General features: G+C 34.7%; 1 protein-coding gene across 3 annotated transcripts in view; it reads left to right on the plus strand.

Moving 5' to 3' along the window:
- The window catches only part of LOC128996827 (ion transport peptide-like), a 69,109-nt gene that overhangs the window by 44,554 nt on the left and 5,407 nt on the right, over positions 1-19,148 (plus strand). For 2 of the 3 annotated variants that reach the window (XM_054422314.1, XM_054422316.1), the window contains exon 1: positions 3,350-3,464. The exons of the other annotated variant lie outside the window; for it this stretch is intronic. The gene's annotated coding sequence lies outside the window, so the exon portion shown is untranslated. Of the gene's footprint in view, positions 1-3,349; positions 3,465-19,148 lie in introns of those variants that run through there. 3 annotated transcript variants of the gene reach the window in all.

A 19,148-nucleotide genomic window follows, 5' to 3' on the forward strand; every position in this document is an offset into this window, starting at 1 on the left:
TTCAATCTGGTTGCTTATTCTCGACATCGTCTTATTAGCCTTGTGAAGTATAATTGTTTTATTTATATGACAACATTGTGACATTTTACACATGATTGTACGTAACCTATTTGTAAGGCGTAGTTTTGTATGAACATTGGTTACATGTATGAAATATCATTTCTTTTATTGAGTGGGTCATATTTATGTATAGTTATTGCAGCAAATTTGCATTGCCCTAAGACTTGTTAAATTCACTCAACCTTATCTAAGGTTATAGTATCAAGTTTCTGTAATATCAAAGGTTTACACTTTGTAAATACTAGTGATGTTTACTGTTATATAATCAACGGTTTCATCTAATTTTATATCTAAAAAATTATCCAAATGTTACGTTAAAAAATCAAAAAGGTAAAATAATAAGATAACATACACAGATTTAAATGAAATAGGAATAAACTGTTTTCACGGTATGGATATGAATGTAACAACGAATATCAAAATTTTTTTTCAATTTATAGGTAGTGAAATTGTCCTTTACTTAATAATTCTTTTTGAAAATTAACTTGACACTTTTCTATTAAAAATTGGACGTTTCTCTATACAAGTGTATTAATATGTTTCTTTGATTTAATTACAACATTGATACACTGAGCATTTTTCAAGAACGTTTAAAACAGTGAAGTTCCAACAAACAAGTCACTATATCAGATTACATGTATTGCTACTGATAGTACAAACTATTTCAGTATTCATTTTAATGCACACGTTCTTCAACTTAATATTTTAGTTTACTATAATGACTGCAACTGTTTACGCATTCGTATTCCAAAAGCCATAACATAACAAAAATTCGCCAAACAATTTTCTACTATCTAAAAATTGTCAAACCAAAGTTTTATAATTTGCAAGTTTAAAGCTCTAAAATTAGGTTTGATTCCTTATGATTTGGATTATTCTAATTTTGTTTATCATCAGATACTGATGGGTCTCAGTAAGTTCAAGCAAGTAAAATTACCACAGTTAATTTTTTACCTTAAGTTGTTTTTGTGTTGAATTTGAGAGAGTGAGATAAAATTAATCTACTTTAAAAACCATTTAAAAGTATGAACTAATGAAACAAACGATTTAAAATATCGGGGAATTTAAAATGCAGTTGGATGTACAGGGGGTCATCAATTAATTATTGGACACATTTTAAGATTATATACAAAATAACAAAGCAATTTAGAAACATGGGAATTGTTTGGTGCAAATTTAAAAAAGGTTTTATACAGTGACTAAAAAAAATATAAAAATTACAGTAATTATAAAAATAGTTTAGCCCTCTAAAAAGTGTGTAACAATTAACTAAACCGTGAGAGTGAGTTATGTCTTTTCTCAATGATTTGTGATGTGACATAGTCAGCTGGCCAGCAATGGACCTTTCTACACCAGCTGTGTGTGACATTTGACGAATCAAACATTAAACTGATTTAACAAAATGACTATTGTGCAATAAAAAGCAAAGTTTTTGGTTTCATGAAAGCTAATTTGTAATAACTGTTCGAAGAAGGATTCGTTTAGATTATGGCCGTAATTCTCCGTGTAGCAATTCTATAAAAATGTGGTACAGGCAGTACAGACTGGGGAGTATCCAACATTAATCTAAAGGGTCCACATCTCAAAAGAAACATAACAGTTTAAGAGATTTTTACAGTCTTTTTAAAACTAATTTCCATAATTTCTGACATTTTTATACTTAAATTTGCGCAGTTACTGTATAAAACTGTTTTAAATTTGCTATTTGATGAAACAATTTCATTCTAAGGTACTTGGTTATTTATTTATTTAACCTTAAAATGTGTATAGTAATTTATGACCACCCTGTATCATTTATTCATTTAATATGCTGTATTTTCTCTTTGATCGTCATAAGGATTATCCTTTCGCTTAGATTGCTGCAGCGAGCTGTTGAACATTATTATTACATACGTCATCGTATATTCCCTTTGTATACCCAGAACTCCCGCGTAAACCATATTAACAAGCATGATAAATTAAATAACAGACAAAGAGTTCCCTTCATTTATTTTTGTATGTAAATTATACTGTTTAAAATCTTTTGGACGTGGTAGTACTCTTTTATCATGATAACATATCTTCTTATTTTTAAATATTGTTTACTAAAATATAAAAGGAAAATGTGGCTCCTTAAACGGGTATTAAAATCATTTTAACCAATAATGTAAATTACGTAGTTTAGTTTACTTTGAATTTAGGTTTTCGAACAATCATTATACACAAGCTAGTATTCATTCACAACAGCTATACAGTATCTCGTTTTTGGATAATTCCATATTGTCACACTTGCACTATATGTGAGTCAAAGCTAGTAATATTTATTTTTATTAGTAAAAGAAATACTTTATTATCCTACGAGGGATTTATATTTATAACATTATGATTAACACCAGTGATACTCGTATAATTTGCAGTTGTACAAATTAATAACTATATAAGATTGTTTGGTTATAATCTTTTCTAATTATATATTCAACTATGATAAATCTGTTTTGTAACATATAAAATCTAAGTAACTAGTATAGAATATTTACAAATCCTGTAAGAACACCCTCCCAAATCACTGATAATATATCAAAATAATCTCTATGAGACATTATCGACATTCTACAGTTGGATATTTGAGTAAGACGTTTACAATTAGTTTGATAAATATAGATTTTCTTTCACTTTTAAAATAAATTTAGGCCTACTATTAAATATTTTTGACAGACTTAAAAATGGGTGTTGTTTTTTGTAAAATTACTAGTTTTATTAATTCAGTGAGTAAATGAATATACATTTTTTAAACTTAAATGTATCTATATTTTCGTAGTACCGTAATCTTTCCCAAAAATATTTAACCTATACAACACGTTAAGGGTTATTCTATTTAATCTTGACCACGTTTATTTAAACATATAGGGTAATAAAATCAAGTTCAATTTTGTTTATTGAATTTTATAAATATTCATTAGATAGTTGTGGGTTTGTATAACATTCCGTAAGGGACCATAATGATTGGAAAGGCCAATTAAAATTGATTTCCACATATAACAAAACTTTAAAACTCTCTTCACTTTCAACCAGGGAAAATCGGGAGTTGGACCCTAATTACTTTAACTGCTCACAAAAATATCAGTCTTACAAAAAACAAAAATTAAAAACTTTTCTCTCAGTGAAAAAAATCGGGAGTCCCCGAGTCCCCTACCCGGCTTTGGCCGCAACTTGTAAAAAAACTCGTCGTGACGTAAGCAAGTGACGTAGTGAGCCGGGATTGGTTAAATAACGCGACGAGCGCTCCCTGGCGAAGACTAGTTCCCTCTGTCGCTCCCTCAGACTCGTCAGTCGTGTGTCGTTCGTTATGCTGTACTGATCAGTCTAGTGTGTGAAGTGTTGTGTCACGAAAGTCCTTCATTGAGGGATATTGTTGCCTACTTACGGTAAGCGATGATTTTGTGTTCTCGAGTGTTAAGATTTTAGTGTGAGTTAACCGGCAGTGAGGACGCCGACCTCACCGGCGGAGATGGTGATTTTAGGTTGTGGATGTTGTGGGGTTTAATTTTGGAATAGTTTCATATAATGTAATCGTGTTATTTACAATTTCATTAAAGTAGCAAAACTGTATTAGACCTGTGTTATGAAGAACCTTTTTTAACACGTCGACTGTTAAATTGAAACATTTTAGTTTGTAAATTGGTATGTAGTAATGGTTTGAAGTAAAAATCATTAAGTTAAAGTTTTCGTTTTACGCTTTATAAACCTGCCAAAGTGACGTAACATTACAACCGACCTTGCCTGCAATGATAAAGAAAAATTATTTTATAATTGGTTGTCAAATTCGGGAGTTTTATAATTTACATTAGTTGGGTCTTTTAGTGGCCTTTTATTTGTTATTGGTTTCATATAAGGATTTTACTGACATTCTTTAATTTACTGAAGTAGCAAATCATTTGATATAATACTGTATGTAAGTATTATTGGACCATTAATTAATTTACCAACCTGCTAACACAATTTCTCTTTTTAACATAAAGATTAAAGGTTTTTACCAGAGTCATTGTTGAAAATGTGACAGGTAATCTATGCAAAAAAAAGTAAATTTTTAATTTATTTCCGATTTTTTAAACAGAAAATCCGTTTTACAATTTAACTAACAGTGTGATACTATTTACAATATCTACCAACACTTTGGTAAAACTGTATAATTAGTTGAGTATGTGTTATTAAGTAACGACTGTTGGAATAGCTCGAATAAAAAACACTAAGCTGTGATACTCGTAGTTTTATTAGTGGTATGGTATAAATAACTTGTTTATGTTTACATACTGACAGCAGGAACCCGTTATTTATACTAACCTTGCTGCAACTACTTACTACAAACTGTCAGGAAATAAGCAAAAATAATATTACAATAAAATGTATCATTCATATACAGTAAAAATTCATCAATACGAGTACAATACATGACAAAATGTATGCATCTTATGGTGGAAATTGCCTTGGAAAAAATTTATGACTACCAGTTCCTGATACCTACTGATTTTTATGACGTAGTCTATGTATGTAAACTTGAAATTTGGTTTAGGGAGAAAGATAAACATATAAAAAGAAGAAAGAGAAAGAGAATAAGACGAGAGTACCGCGGCAGAAATACTTCTTTCCTTTTCTATCAACAACCTATAGTTCCAGGAAATGGAGTTAACGGTTTCATAAACAAGAAATACAAACCCATTCCATCTTAAAAACAGGTAAACAATGAGTGAAGTGTGGAGATTAAATAGATAGCGGTCGGTATGATAATACATGTTAGTTGACTAATAGTTCTAATTATCAAACCGTATGCCTTATTGTTGATAGAATCTAACTAAACATTATTGTACATACAAATGTAATACTTTGCATAGCTGAACTTTGTATGTAATGTGAATTGTGTGAATTTAGGGACATACAATTTTTGAGTTTAAAATATAATATACACGAATGGTAGACAAAAAGAAGGAAATAAAATCCCCTTTTAAAATCTGAAAAACATATGTTATTTTAAACAAACAATATCAGCATTCTTCACTGGTCATGACAAGCTTCTCTTTCTGCTTCCAAAGAATCTGGTACTACAATATTACGAACTATAACAAAAATTACCGTCGAAATCAAATTTAAAACTACTTGCACTATAAATATAACTAAGCTAAGAGTAGTTTTCTAAGTTTATCATCAACGATCTATTTCGGTTTGGAGTAAATATATTTGCGAAACTCTAAATTCACGACGCAGACCCCCTAAATAATCTTCTGGTATATATGTAGCATCTTATATGTATGTTTCCGGACCTTTCGTAACATTTAAAATTAGCAGTCGCGACTTATAAAGTTATAACTAAATTTTAATGAGTTTTCAGTTGTACAAAACTGTTTGTATTATGAACTAAGAGTGTTTATTTTTTTAATTTATAGTTTTCAACTGTTTAAATATGATTTTGTATTACTATTGTAACATTCCATACGTAAAAATAATATTCTATTATTTTTCTAGGTTATCCTATCGTAGATATTGTAAACAATACAAACAATGTGTTAAATTGTAAAAAAAAATCCATCCACACAAAAGATAAATAAACATACTTTTTTTATAAATTTATTGATGAATTTTTGACAAAAGCCTATGACTTTTACTTTAACGTAGACTTTTTATTCCCGAGTTTTATATTTTCCTTTATTTCTAATTAGTAACATTTATTTGAGAGGTTGTAAACTAAAACTCAAGCTCAAATTTTTTACAGTAATTTATTACTATTAAACGTATTCAGAATATTAAAAATAGTCTCTGACGCTTAAGTTAGTAGTTTTCGTTGTATGCACAGTTTGTTTCTGAAAAGTTGTGTTTTATTATATTTAAGATAGGCTAGTCCACATTTAATCACGTGTCTGGTATCAAGTACGTTTATACCGAGTGGTGCACTGGTTCTCCAAACAGTGATCGACCCCCAAACGTAATTCTCCCAAATTTTACTCGGAAACTGGTTTGTTATTTTCCAAATACACACATTCAAACTCAAATTATTCAATAAATAATTATGTTTTAGCCTGGCGGTACACTGGTACGGCCTAATACAGTGATCGTGGGACACAGCGGCATTTGATCAGGATGCTGCTCATCAACGCAAACTTAGACCCCGTAGCCCCGTGTGGCCAAAGGCGCTCAGTGGAAATAAAATGATATCACCTTCGAACAAACGTAATAACGTTAAACATAAACCCTTTCAAATAACTAAGAGCCACGTGTGTGGTTTCAAGGAAAAGCGACGAAATCCTGAGGGAACTCACAGTGAAATGACACTCGTAAAAAATTGATCGGCTTTGAACGAAGCAAGAGTGTAGTTTAAGTTTTTAAATCGCTCACAGCACCGTGTTTGACTAAGTTATGGGAAAGAGAGAGAACCGTAAAACTGCATTGCGAAATGTTTGCTAGGCGAAAAAAATTATATTTCCTTAGATCATGCCTTAACATAGCCTTTGATATCACTTTTGCCTATGCCAACGTATTTGACGATGTTTAGCAAAGGAAACTCACGACGGAACAACAGCATGGTTCCCTTGAAATATTCCATGACAGCATATTTTATCAAGATATTGGTAAGGGAAGTACAACTGACAATCTGCATTCCAAATCAACGTTTGCTTACATTGATAAATCCTGAGAATAGGTAAAAATATAGTTGGATGGATTCAAAGCAGCGTATTAAATAACTTTTTAGGTAAAAAACACGGGGGCCTTGCTTTTCTACATTGGCACAAATTTACGTCAGTAGAAATAAACGCATGACTGTAAAGTTCCTGTAATTTACGTAGGCCTATGTGAGGAACTCATATTTTAACTTTCCATTTCGATCACAGCACCAATCATAAGTATACTGTCTACCCTTGACCAATGAATATACAACTTTTTGGGATGAATAATGTTTCAATGTTTCACAAACTACATTCCACACAATTCAGTTATAATTTGTAATGGCGAAAATATATACGTGTTTACCCAACCTTGCCTCAACAAATACTCGACCTATATCATAAACGGCCTTGCAGATGTATTTAGGCTGGCAGAGGACATGTTTTGATGCACTTGTCAGTCAGTTTACATGAATGCACTCTACGCTATTGGCTCAGCCAAAAACTGACGCTGGTGTAAATTTAAACGGTGTTTCCAAATTGTGTCTCGCGATGCATTTTGCTTTTGTTTGTTTATTGTCATCGAATGTTGGACTAGTGTTGAGTTAGTGAGTTGGAAAAGCTTAGTTCAACTTGGAAATTTAAATAAAATACAGATACGTACAGTGTTACAGTGGGCTGTATTCTTATAAAAAAAACCTGTTAAAAGCAAAATTCACACGCCACTTTTTGGCTTAAATGTGGTAAAATAAATTGTTACTAAGGAAATACAATGTTCTCCCCCCATAAAACCCAAAAATATACTTTTAAAATGTGAATCGGGAATTGTTTTAACATCAAACCCTCCCAGACACTTCTGACTGCCCTGGAATGTCACTTTCTCATGTTCTCTTGCTCTGCAGAGACGTCTACTCCCTCAAGGTCACTCCCCCAGTAACGTTATCCTTTGACACGGTCCCTTGATCCTGTCTTGGATAGCACATTCACAAATGCGTCACTCCTCCATCCCTACCACCATTTATTTTACCTTCGCCTCAAATTCCTAGAGGATGGATACTACTAACGACTTTTCCTCGGGGGTTTCCTTCTTTACTAAACGAACTATAATTTTCTTCCAAGAACGAGTTGACCAGAAAGTGTTGGGTTTCATTTATGTTCGAAAACTACATTGTTCAAACATTAAAAGTGCAATTAGTACAATCTGTCGTAGTGGTAATCGTACGTCGGAGACATCACGTGGTATAAGTCTAAACTGTAATAGATTCTTGTTGTCAAACGCTGGTCAAGAAGTTAAGAAGATTACCAACTATATCAAGAATAATAAAGTGCAATGTTAGCTATAAAGTTTTCAGGCTATAAATCTATCACTGTGATGAAATTTGCATTGTCGATTCAAATAAGAAGGTTATTAGAAAGCCTCTCTTGAAAACACCTTTCAAAACCGTTAGACCATGACAAACGTAACGTCTCAGTTTAACAAATATCAAAACTAGATGAAATTCGAAATATATTTACAGTATACTTTTCAAGCCGCTTTTACCCAAATGTTCTGAAAACGTATTCAACACAATACTTTGCGGATTTTCCTTTATATTCGAACTCTCTTCCTCGCGTTTGCAGAACAATTATCGTTACAAGAACTCTCAGAAGTTGGTTTTGTCGGATTCATGCTGGGCTAAATGACACGTGCAGTCTATCTATTTCCGGACCGTTTATTGAGAGGCTAATAAAGATATCCCTAGGGTTACCCCCGTGACCAAACCCCCCTTCCCACATATTCTGTCCGCCCCACATGAATTATGAGTATATGATTTTAGCTGGGCAATGCAGAAGTATTAGTGATGATAGGATTTGTTACTTGTCACTTCTAAAACAGTGGTTATAGAACATGTTGTGAATTATGGTTTTCACAGAATACTCGTTACACGTACTTTTTACACACTTTGAGCGCAGATTTTGAATACACAGTTGTTGTATAGTCTACTCAAAAGTTTGAGTTAACTTCTTTCTTGGTGTTAACAAGTTCGTGAGCATTTGCTATACTATGCTATGGATTTACTATGTTCAACGATAAGTTGACAACTTTTAACCGTAGCTAATCAATCTACTTTAATTTTACTTAATTTATCATGTCTATGTATAGTTTCACTGATAAAAATATTTGTGATTCATTGATTGTTCATGTCTATCCAATCAAAGCGGCTGACAAAGGAAATCCAACCGATAAATATCTACTGCATATCATGCAATTTTTGTGAACTTTGTAAATTTAACTGGTTGTTGAATGTTGGATGAATAAGTTCCCGATATAGTGCTGATTTACTTCGCTGCATCTTTAGACCAACTGGATTGAAGGTTTCTTATGATTGTATTATAATTTAGGAAATCCCATCTTCTATATCACAGATCTATCCCAATCCTGGAATGATTGCGTATTCAAGTGATCTTACAGTAAGGTTTTGTCTGTTTGGGTCAAATACAAATAGTATATAAAAACATCAATTACTAGTGCAAGTAAATCAGTTTGTTAATATGCCTAGCATTAATCCCTTAGGTCTTTAGCCTTTATCAAGAGCATTTCCTTCATCAAAAGCATTTCCTTCATCACAGCATTCCCTTCATCAAAAATATTACCTTCACCAAGAGTATTCCCTTCATCAAAAGCATTCCCTTCACCAAGAGCGTTCCCTTCATCGAGAGCGTTCCCTTTATCAAGAGCGTTCCCTTCATCAAGAGCATTACCTTCACCAAGAGTATTCCCTTCATCAAGAGCATTCCCTTCATCAAGAGCATTCCCTTCATCAAGAGCGTTCCCTTCATCAAGAGCACTACCTTCATCAAGAGCATTCCCTTCATCAAGAGCGTTCCCTTCATCAAGAGCATTACCTTCATCAAGAGCGTTCCCTTCATCAAGAGCATTACCTTCATCAAGAGCATTCCCTTCATCAAGAGCGTTCCCTTCATCAAGAGCATTACCTTCATCAAAAGCATTCCCTTCATCAAGAGCGTTCCCTTCATCAAGAGCATTACCTTCATCAAGAGCGTTCCCTTCATCAAGAGCATTACCTTCATCAAGAGCGTTCCTTTCATCGAGAGCATTACCTTCACCAAGAGTATTACCTTCATCAAGAGCGTTCCCTTTATCCAAGCGCGTTCCGATCACAATAAGAAGTCTACTTACGTAATGTGAAGAACAATAATCTTTGACCTATGCCTAGTACAACCTGCAATCTCCAACTATCTGTCATTCTTGCAACGATTACTTGTGACAGTTGCCGCCCGGAGCGGTTATTAAGTTACAACTGTTACTACTTGTTCAAGTGCTGTAAAAGTCTTTGTTTATCGCCCGGAGATTTACGGTTACGGCCGTTTACTGAAGCTACCGGAGTTCGCCTCCTTGGCTCGTCGCCATCTTTGTAAATATTTACTCTCAGGACATGCACCCTAGAATTAAACTACAAATTTGTTTACTAAACTCACATTATTTTATCACAAAATTCATTAATGACTTTTGAAATGCGTATAAGATGGTTATCATGGAATATCACGTCGATAATGCTTGATACAACCATCATGATACACTTACAGCTAAATTCCATTTGCGCCTATTACACTTCAGGTGACCAGAAGTGGAGTAGGCCCAATGTAGCTTCTCCCAAACAAACAAACTATCGAAATACTCATCCCTATTCTTTGTACCGCTTCGTTTATTTACTACCATACCCCTAAAACATTTGCATACCCACCCCTCTTGAAACCTATATACGGGTAGGTACCTGAGTTAAACCATTTAATTCTTCGTGACAAATTCTCAGTTGTCATCAGAATTGCTCACTCATTCCAATTTTCATGGACTTACAATTGCTTTTCAACTATGTCTTTTCACTAATTGGAGTTTAAATCAACTCCACCTAAAGCCAAGCCACAGTACAATACTTGTCACTGAGGGGCCGTCACTAAATTGTCCATGGCGCCTGCAGACAAGCGACTTGCTGGCGCCTACCGTTTTAGGTCATTTTTCTTCTTTTTTTCATGCAGCCCGACTGTCGTCGGTTTTACTGCAAATTACTCTGTAAATGTCAAACGTTAATTACGGGTCGTTTCGTTTCTTAGGTTCGTTTTCGTGATGATTTTGCACATAAAAGAGTTGTTACTGTGAACGACAGAAGCCAAATTACTGTAATTTGGTGGATTCAAATTGTCTTTACGTCGTGGTTTTTTTACAGTTTACTGTTCAATTATGATTGTGAGTCAAATGGTAAAATAGAATGCTGACTTAAGAAGGGTCATTTGTGTAAGGGATTCAGGTGGCAAATTCCTAAATTACTTTTGTATTATGTTATCAGTGGCCTTGGCCTTGATTATTGGGATTCAAATAGGCCTATATGGTCCTGGCCAAAGAATCTAGTCATTAACAAAATAGTCATCTCATTCGTTCAAAAATCATTCTTTACACTTGCCCCCTAGAAATAGGCAGACTTGTAAGTTAGCAAGGTAAAAATATAATATAATCTAATCCTGGAACTCAAATGTAACAACAGTATGCTACTTCATTAAAATACATATCCAACAGCATTCTAATTTATTTTGTAAAACTTTTTATCACTTTATATCCAATTGTGCTGCAACAACATCTGTTTGAGATAGAAACCCCCCAAGTGGAAATACCTCTATAATCTCGTGAGGCTATTTATAGCCATGACTCACTCTGAACGGGCACCGTAGCGAAAGCTGCAGTACCAGAGGCCAACCTAGATAATATGTTTGCAGGACGAGTAGTAGCTTAGCCGAGCAGACAGCCTGGCGTCTCTCCCAGATCTACTACCCGTCCTGCAAATATGCAACCTTCACGCAGTCCCGCATATAATCTCGATAATTTGCCAAGAACGCTTTTATGCTCACTTTCACAGGTGGTTCGCTTCACCCGAGGTTAACTTGTGATCTTTGGCTTCACCCGTAGGTTGTTGTAGGTCCATTCAATCTAAGAATATTGCTGTTTGGCAACCTTGTTGATGAAATCTGCAAGTCGAGTCGCCTAGCAAATCTGAATCTCGTTGGTGTTTGCATGGTAAGGGGATTATACGAAAGCTGTAGATGTGATGATTCAAGCTTAAAGAGGCTATTCAAGCGGAGCCTTAAGGTTCTCTGAAGATTTACCGTGTTGATTTTTCAAAAATGCCTGACAGGAGTAAAACTAAACTATACAAAGAATTGCAATTACACTTTCTACAGCTTTCATTTGTGACTTTTGATACATACTTTACCAATTCACTCAAACAATTTTGATTTTTTTCTGACATTAAATGATTTTACTGGAAAGCATTTTTGAACCAAGTATTTAATTTTTGAAAATAATTAAGTTTAATAAGGAGTATCCAATACTTTTTCAATCTCTTTCTTAAGCTAGCTAGAAGAAATTAAAACAGCACGAACAACAAACACATGATTTGTGGACTGTTAGGTTCAACAAGTTAAATAAACAAGATTCGTACATTCAATCATTCATGCATTAAGAAGGATTCTTCTACATTGATGGCTCATCCCTCAACTAATGCCATGCAGGGTTGACTCTGCTTATTAATCCAAAACTAAATTTTAAAATCAACCATCATATTTTTTGGATTGTTACTTGAATAGTGTCCCGTTTTATCATCCATCCTCTAAAAATTCTTCTTATCTCAGCCTATTAGTACAACTAGGCCTATCATTTCAACCACTTCCCTTTAACCTACAGTCGCAGAGGTCAACCCACAAAAGACAGCTTATAAATATCGCTCGTGTCCGATAATTTGATAAACTCTCAACTTTATCCGACGAACTTTACAACTGCGTAGCGTCTGAACCATCAAGGACGTCAATAGATGTTTGTTATTAATGTCTTCTCGGCGGGAAAAGAATTGGAGGGAATCCAAAAAATTAAGTTCAGCCAAGAAACCAGAAGTGAATTATTCACGTGCCATAGCCTATAACGGATGTTCAGTTGTTAACATTTGTTTATCAAACTTTAACAACGGAAGAAGTAAAAGTGTGATTGTGATCTTCAAATTTTGAATCGTATTTTGATCATTAAACTGTCTCGGACGAAAGTTAAATTGCTGCCTGGAAGAACTAGATCCTGTAATATCAGAATCAGACATGGAAGCATTTTATTGTATGAACGTACTAATGAGCTCAAAATTAGACATAATTAATTCATTGACATAAACGTTGATAGAACCATATGTTTATAGCAGTTATCAATGAACTTTGGACTCACAACGCTAACATTATTTAAAGATCTGAATTATGCAACTCCAATTTTATAGACGTCAACGTCAACATTAAGTCCGTTTGCCTTGCTATTTTGAAATCCCGAATAGCCCTTATAATTATTTGCAAAACCGCCCTCGTACAATAAGTCCTAGAAATGTGTTGTCTTCAGAAATAAGGAAGTATGGATTTCTTCCTGGCTTTCACTTTCAATGCTTTCTCTTTTATCATGGCATGAACGTCACTTACCTTGTGTGTTTGTATAGGTTGGGCCACTTGTAGTTTTTGAGTTGTATGTATTCACAACAGTCCATAAATGCATTCAATCAAGTTTATCATCAAGGTTGGTAGCCAAAGTATAGGTATTTGATGGGATCAATTGTTAAATTGCTGAAGCGAAGCGATCCCAAATCATGACTTAAATTATCATTTGTCTGGTAGCCTAATTGCCCATAAAATATTCTCAAACCAGAAACTCCTGAAGCTATAATCGAAATTATAATACGACACTTGTTCAACATTTATAGGTATGAGCGTATTCTCTAGGCACACCAACTGTATAGTTCTCGTTGACTACTGCAATTGATCCTTAAAAAAACATTTCAGGATTAACAGCGTTCAGCGGGCTGAAATTATCAATCAATCATTGAGATGGTGATTTAAATAACGTCATTAGTTCAAAGGCTTCAAAAATGCCATTCAAGATTACAATCATAAATCAAAACTTCTAACCAAAATAAACTTACCAAAAACCACCATCTTCTTCTGTAAATGACTTTCTAATTTCTTTTGCAAAATGACAAACTCTATATGCATGTGTTCAATGAACATGCATAACGCCCACAATGTTGTTTGTTGATTCCCTCGCAGACACCAAGGTAGACCTTACATCATTTCCAGACCTGGCAGTGACGTCATCGGCTACCTTATAGCTCGTCCATCACCCCTTGGCTTTGAGCCAGTCTCGGCCCATTACAATTGGCACGGAACTAATTCGCAACACCGGTTTTTGTGGTGTGGCCTTTCATTAAATTGATTGCCTTGATTCTTCTAAGCGACTCTCCCAGCTCCCAGCCATTGAGGCGGATTTATCTCTCAATCAGGTTGTACAAAGTTCACTGACTTCTTGGTCAACTTTTGTGACTATTATTTGTTGCAAATAAATGTGTGATATTTTCAGCAGTGTTAATTATTTCATTGTACAGTTGTCAATGGAATGCTCAATTGGATTGGCTCAAGTTGCAGTTTTGAAACGTGCCTCAGCCTCCGCCAACTGTCAGAAGTCCAAATGGTTACATACATTGCGACGCCAAAGAAAGAAGTATTGTAGTAAGTAAAGATTAAAACATCGTGGATTTCTCTCTATGTATCTTTAATTGCCAAGCTTTGATGTAAGTCTTCTCAAAGTATTGTCTGAAAGTTTTACAATTCTTATCTTTGGCTTAAAATCTGTCTACCAGGACTTCACCCTAATCTTGATGTCGTGAGGGTCTTGTAGAACTTTGATTGAAACTGTTTAACAGAAACTGGTATGTTTCGATTACGGTGATTTTTCATCTATGTTCCAGACACATTTATGATACTTTCATCATAATGCTTCGTGTTTCGCGAGTCTTGTCACACCATTGAGTTCTAAAATAGCCTCAGTAGATTTTCAGCCCATTGGAACTTCACGACACTATGGTCACTGGTCAAACTATTGATTGAAACAGTTCAACAGAACCTCTTTTGTTTGATTTCCTTGACATCATCTATCTTCAGGACAATTTGTGATCCAGGAGGAGTGTCTGGTAACCTATCTCATGTTAAGGTCATCGACCTCTCACTTGTGTATTCGCGGAATCTTTTCCCAACAACAGAGTCCAGTAAAACTAACAAAACAAATTAATAAACGACTCAAATCCCATTACTGTCGCTCACTTAATGGGTTCTTTCCGTCGAACGAGACGAAATTCGCTAAAAATAATATAATTAGCTTCGACTTGAAGATTAATGATTTGATTAGACTGTTAATGACTCGACGCAGACACCTCGTTTTCTACCTGTTTAAGAGCTAATCCAAACTATCGCGGGGGTTGGTGGATAGAAACGATTTAGAAGGAATAAAACAAAGATATATACGATGTATATTGTTGTAACATTAACAATTTTAAGAACATAGCTAAGTAATCTTCGGTATAACCTACCTTGGTAGCTGAGTATTTATAGTTCTGGCCTACTGTTCGATGGGTCGCAGATTCGATTCTCCTCGCTTTTTGATAGCTTATAACTGAACGCAGCTGTTTTTGATCATCGTGATTTAAAAAAAATTGTCATGGCTAAAGAAACAGTAACATATAGAAAGATCTCAAACTTGGTAACAAATAAGCAACACAATGTAATCTTATTTAGTTTCACTCTTCATTCTGTTAGCCTAAAAATACGCACCTAGGTGTCACTGTCTTCAAGAACTGATTGATTTGAAGTAATTACAAAAAGATGTGTGAGTTAAAACACTGACAGAGTCATATTTCAAACTAAATCGTCAATAAACCTTTGGTTGGTTAATTTAATCTATAACACCATTCCCTGTAACCAACAGTCTAACCTCATGCTCAGAGACTCTTTTAACTTTATACCACACAGACTGGCCCAACCTCTTGGATACTTATCAGTACATTAGGCCGAAAGCTCTAAACCCTGCTCGTCCATTTACATTCCATCACGGTAAGATAAAGACATCTGCAAAAACTCCGGCTAAAAGTCAAATCAGGTTGAAAATGAAAAGTAAGTTTAGTCAATAAATATGAATTTGCTCATCGAAAATGAATTATGAATGGCCCTTTTGAAATTGCTACAACAGTTTCAAACATCAACAATGTTTCAAGCATTATACGAGTATATCCAATAGAAATTGACGATACCTTCTTGTTAACAAATACAGTTAATGTTGATAACCAACGACAACCTAAAGTGTCAAGATATCTAGTTTATATATCTCACTAATTAGTGACAACCCCTAGCGATAGCGATAGCCCTCAGTCGTAGTTGCTGTATACTAAACTAAGAGTTATCTCTCAGCTATGAAGGGAGGGGGTTGGAGTTAGATGCATCCCCTCCTCTTCGAAATGACATTCATCTGCTCGACGTCTAACCACACGCTTCATTCTACTCGAGGTATTGTGTTCACTAGGTTAATTAATATGTTGTAAAAATAGTTCTACCATAGATAACAAATACCTCAAAGGTTCTACCAAGGATTTATTTTTCTCCGTGACATGGTGACATGCTAAATGTCGAAAGCTTAAAAATATTTCACGTCACAAGTTGTCCGGGTTTTCTGTAAATTTCCGCTCATTAGAGTCTTTGGAACAAGGTCGAGTCGAATTCAGTAGTTTCTAAGTTTAGAGGAGTTGGAAATACAATATCTAAATCCATAGGCCCAAATTTCAAATAAAGAATATTTTTCATAAATAATAGTTTAGAAGTTGAATATTCGAACACACAATGAGAAAGGAATGCTATTATGAGAGTTGGAGTATTTGCAGAGTAGAATATTAAAAACAAGTTGAAATTTTCCCGGTTCGTCAACCTTGAGATAGCTTCCTGAAAGTTCTGGTCTACTATATTCTAGTTTGTAAACTAGTTAAAGTAGAACGACTTTTATTTCCATCGAAAAAAACATGCCTCTGCCTTATTTAACCGACTTACCCACGTTTATTTAAATCCTATAAACTACTTACTGCAAAAGCAGTCTTTAATGACGTTCTAAAGATAGTTATGATTTTGTAGCTAGCTGGACGACGTTTATTTTAATCCTATTAACTCCTATCCGCTCTACTGAAAGTGCAACCTTTAAAGACATTTTGTCTATTTGGTAAAATAGTTGGATGACGTTTTCAAATGCCTATAAGCCATGCATAACCATCGATATATAACTACTGTATAGTTAGTATAACTGTAGTTATATATCGATGTGAATAAATGCAGCCTACGTTAAGACATTTTAAGATATTTTCAGTTTTAAATTAGTCAGACGACAGTGATATTAACACCCTAGAAACCATTCTTTCTTGTTAGCCTTCGTAGCCTGGACTAACAGTCTTGCAGCTCTAAATTAGTGCCATTTAAGCTGCAAAGTTGAAAGTGAAGACTTCTGACTCGTCACAAACTACTCCCGTCTCAGTTTCGCGGTTTCATTTCATGCTGCAATTACATAACAAAAAGTTGGTTTTGCAGGGATAATTTGCGAAATTGAGCCGGCCCCACGACTAGGAATTACATTCAAGGCAAGCTACTGTGCCGGATGCGGCGGTTAATATGGTTACACCCGGCCGTAACCGCTAAAATGGTTAACACCACAAGTGGTTATCATCAGATCACGATGTTGTTGTACAATCCTTATATAACGATTCCTAATCACAGGTTTGCCGATTCTCGTTTTATAAGTTTTCTTCGCCTTTAAAAAATACTAGAACTGATGTATTGAAATCGTGTCACGTTGAGCTTTTGCGCAAACTTTACTCTATGATAACCTTTATTGATAACTGTACTGTGGACCGTCTGTTGTCTCAATCGTGTCGAATTATTTACAAAAAATGAATTGCCTTCTTTAATTGTTTGGTATTCAATATAGACCATTTGTTGAGATCTAATAACATCTACTAGCTTCCTAGTTTACATTTCCCGTTTCTATCGCTGTGCCACAATCAAATGAAACCAAGGACTATGGGAATTTTCTCACGTAGGCCCTACTATAAATGTCCATCCAAAATACACCCAAATCTCATTATTGATGATTGTTCATCTACTTAATTGCTTTTTACACTTACTTGTTAATCCCTGTATCCGTTATCAGTACCACGGATCTCCACGAGAGATCGCTGTACGCTTATCGTAATCTTTGTTATCCCTCTATCGGTGTTATACCACAAACCTATTAGTAGGACGTAAATAGCTACAACTTTCCCTAGCTCACACCCCTAGCTAAATATAGTCGTCCTTCGCTATACGGGGATTTCCATCTCTATTTTGGGAAATTCTACCTTCCAGAGGGATATTAGTTAAGGGGACAATTAATAGGATGATCAGTGTGTTTAAAAAACGAAACAAAGGTTATACTCATTCTTTGTATCCTTATTTGTGGTATATTATCTATAATATAATAATGATGAGTCTCGATTTATAACGAAATTTTAGCTTCCAACTGGTATGAAAGGGATTTTTACCTCTAAGTGGGATATTTTGTTGTGTACAGTGAGACACTCTTTGAATGACTAAGGGCCAGTTCAGTATAGATAGAGCCTTTGTGTTGATCAGTCAGTGTGTTGTTCTTTGTTTTAAACTGGTAAGTCAAACTATACGGTACTTCACTCACATTAGAACTGCCAGGCTAAAAAAACTACCTGACTTTTTGCCATACCGATTGTTTATTAACGATTTCTAACTGTAAACGTCACTAATTGTAATTTATAACTTCTTAGCAATCATTGCAATTAATTGATTATGTTTTACAGCTTACCAATCTCTTTCTGTCCACTCGAAAAACAATTAATTTAAAAAAAATCGTTATGGACGTATAAAACAATCTTTTAGCTCGTTAAGAACTTGCAAAAGCGTACACAAATTACCCTCTTCGTTGCTTCAAGGGTATTAATGTGTCATTTTACTTTATTTAAACTGTATATCTTGGTTTAGCAATTTAAAACATCTACAAACCAATAATAATAATGAAAATAAAGCGAACAAAACAACCTTGATAGCTGGTAGATGACGAAACGGTTTCGTTTAAACATATTTACCTCGATTCCTTCAAGGCTTGCTAGAAAAGAAACTAGTACTATTTTCGTCACAACACTTGTTACTTGAGCTAAGTTACATTTAAACTGGCGTACTAAAACAGAAGTACAGAGCGTTGCGAGCTAATTGTCATTCTTATCAATACATGCTCAATGCCTGCTCAGAGATCCCCGCGCACGATTCAAAAGGCTGTGTCAAGCAAGAGCTACGGGCAATAAAGAGTCAATAAATCCTCTTCGTCCTGGGAGGGCCAGAACTGGTTCACAAAGATAAACACAACCTCTTTAGAACCGACCACCTGCGGGACCGAACCAGTTTAAAAAATGGCAACACGATGCAATTCTATTTATACGGATGACTTAATAACAGATCACCGACCCGCCTTATCTTGAACCAATAATTGAACTTGCCAATCTTGCTACTGCAGCGTTC

Source organism: Macrosteles quadrilineatus, unplaced genomic scaffold (assembly GCF_028750875.1).
Source record: "Macrosteles quadrilineatus isolate MER2022 unplaced genomic scaffold, UCM_ALF_1.0 Scaffold_6__1_contigs__length_79288215, whole genome shotgun sequence".
NCBI classification, from domain to species: domain Eukaryota; kingdom Metazoa; phylum Arthropoda; class Insecta; order Hemiptera; family Cicadellidae; genus Macrosteles; species Macrosteles quadrilineatus.